The 2,873-nt window shown below is 35.3% G+C and overlaps 1 long non-coding RNA gene across 1 annotated transcript in view; it reads left to right on the forward strand.

The window, feature by feature from the left end:
- LOC108660873 overlaps positions 1 to 2,507 on the forward strand; it is an 11,411-nt gene extending 8,904 nt beyond the window's left edge. Inside the window, exon 3 of the long non-coding RNA XR_001926570.1 lies at positions 2,335 to 2,507. This is a non-coding gene — a long non-coding RNA (uncharacterized LOC108660873). The remainder of the gene's footprint in view (positions 1 to 2,334) is intronic.

Raw genomic sequence — 2,873 nt, forward strand, 5'->3', positions numbered from 1 at the left:
GCTGAATTTTCTAGGGGAATATTGGCTGCTGATCTTGATGTTTAATTGAGGAATTATGATGAATAATGATGAATTATGAGTCTAGAAAAATAATGGAAATTTTCATAGCAAAAATATGAATTTTTACCCACTAGGGGTATTTTCGTAATTTGCTATCGGGACTGATAATTTGCACCACACTGAGGAACATTAAGTCAATTTGGGTGCAGTTGAGGTATAGAAATTGAAAAAAATCAATTTGGAGTTTAAACGGACATGTATATCGATTTATCGGATAAAAGACCGAAATAGGCTAACATCTCATTTAGGCAAAATTTAGGCATTTTGCACTTCATATCATGCATTAGTAATATAAATTAGTTTATTTTGGTTTAGTACCAAAGTAGTAAACCTCTTAAGTGTACAATTTGTCAAGGTGGCGAATCCTCTGGCAAAGGCAAAGAAATCGCACTCGAGGAGTAATAGTTGGAGTACCCGAATTTAGTTTTCGAAAATTGTGAGTAAACTTATTATCGTCTTAATTATCTAGAGTAGTTTTATACAATTGTGTGATTTTATGAAAAATGGGGTTTAAATGGTAAATTGCTATGTTTTAAGAGAAATTGTGATTTTATAAAATGATTTTATAAATTTTCTGAAAAATCGAATACTGGTTTTGAAAATAGAGTAATTGAAGACTGCCTGCTTGTGTTGTAAATTTATGTTTTTAAATTGAATGGCTTATGACAATAAATGAGCATGAATGGCTAAATTGATTTTGGTGTTAGAATTATTTGTACTGTGTATTTAGCCTTGAGAGGCTAGGTTGCTATAAATTGCCATGTCATGCAGAAAAAGATTTTATAAATCAGGTGGTAGATAAAAGATTAGCTACTACAGTGGTGGGGGGTTCCGTGGGCCAGCTTATTAGAGGGGCACGGTAAACTCCTTTATATTCTCATCTCGGTCGTAGAGGCGCGTAGGGTATCTTTTGAGGTGGGCTTTTTGAGTGCACTTCACGTAGACCACTGCGTGAGAGTGAGACTCAGCCAACGCCAAGGAATGGCTATGTTTCAAAATAAAAATATGATTTATGCGAAATATGAATTTTAAACAGCCTTGGCGGACTCGGTTGGATACCCTTGGTCCAGGTGTCACCGAGTACAGGATTTGGCTTGAGCCAAGTTTTGAGTAATTCACGAGCCATATTGATTATTTGGTTGAAATGAATATTCGTGATGTGAAAAATTTGCTGAAGTTAATTATTTTTTAATTGTCTCCATTTACTCGCCTTTAGATAGTTTAGATGGTGTCTGTTTACTCACTGGGATTTTATAATCTCACCACCCTCAATTCCCCACATTTCAGGTTCGGGATAGCCGGTAGATAGCCGATTGCATCAAGGACTTCAGTTAGCCTTGCATTGTCAAAATTATAGGTTCACAGACTCGCATCTTATTGGTTAGTTGGGGGCCCACGTGTCATTGTAAAAGTAATTTTATACTTTCGTTATCTGATTTAAAATATGTATGAACATATTTAGCTTTTACACCATGTTTTTGGTGAGTTTTGGTGTTTCAAAAAAAAATAACGAAAATGCCCCTGTGAGCCAAAAAATAATATTTTATTATTTTGATTTGGAAAAGACTTATGATTTCTTAAAATGTGAGATTTAATAACTGTCGCTCACCGGGGAGATGCGGAAGCTGATGCTAAGCCTTGCGGGGTTTCGATCGGTATTCAGGGTAATGAGTGCCTATCGGGACGTCGCGGCTGTTTTCATGGGCCCAATGGGGAGTTTCAGGTCGTGACAGCCTTGATAGGCTGGATAATGATAAAATTACCATGTCATGCTGTTGAATTTTTATTGTATGGTGGGTTTAGCTTGCTGCTGTGGGCGGGTTCTGTGGACTAGCCTATTAGAGGGGCACAGAATCCGGTTATATATGTACCTCGGTCAAAGAGGCGCGTAGGGTATCTCCCGAGGTATGGTTAGAGTTCACGTCACACCGAACCACCTCGTGATGATGAACTCTGCTAATGCCAAGGAACGACTGTGTTTTTCAAACTAAAAATATGTTTATGTGTATACAAAACTTTTTAACAGCCTTGGCAGACTCCGTTAAATGCCTCAGCTAAGGTATTCCAGAGAATGATTTTGGCAGGAGCCAAGCTTTTAAGATACTCATAAGCCATGTTGATTATTTAAATGAAATGAATATTTATGTTATGAATTACATATTGAGATGAAATATTTTAATCGTCTTCATTTACTCGACTTTAGATATTTTGGATGGTTTTTGTTTACTCACTGGGATTATATAATCTCACCACCCTCCTTTTCACCCATTTCAGGCTCAAAATAGGCTGTAGATAGCTTATATCGTCGAAGGCTACAATTGGCTTTACTTCCACAAAAATCGTAAGTTCACAGCCTTCGTTCACTTTTGTCATCTGAGGGCCCACGTGTCATTGTAAATTAAATTTTATACTTTGGTTATCTGTATTACAGTATGTATGAATTTATTTAGCTTTTACGCTACAAAAATTATTTACCGGTAACTCTAAAAATATTATTTTATAAGAAAATAGAATATTTTATTAAATATTTTTATTATATTCAAATAGTTATAATTTCAATTTAAATGAAGGTTTTAAACATCTAAACTTATTTTTGATTATGAAATATGTGTTTTGCACTCACATAGTACATTTTAGCTGGTTTCAAGATTTTTTAGAAAAAATGACCAAAATGCCCCTGTGAGCGAAAAATTATTTTTCTATTAGTTTGATTTGGAAATAGTTTATAATCTCTCAAAACATCATACTTAACAACTGTTGCTCACAAGGGAGGTGCGAAAACTGATATTAAAGCCTTGTGGGGTTCCAGTTGA

This window comes from Theobroma cacao, chromosome 2 (genome assembly GCF_000208745.1).
Source record: "Theobroma cacao cultivar B97-61/B2 chromosome 2, Criollo_cocoa_genome_V2, whole genome shotgun sequence".
In the NCBI taxonomy this organism is placed as follows: domain Eukaryota; kingdom Viridiplantae; phylum Streptophyta; class Magnoliopsida; order Malvales; family Malvaceae; genus Theobroma; species Theobroma cacao.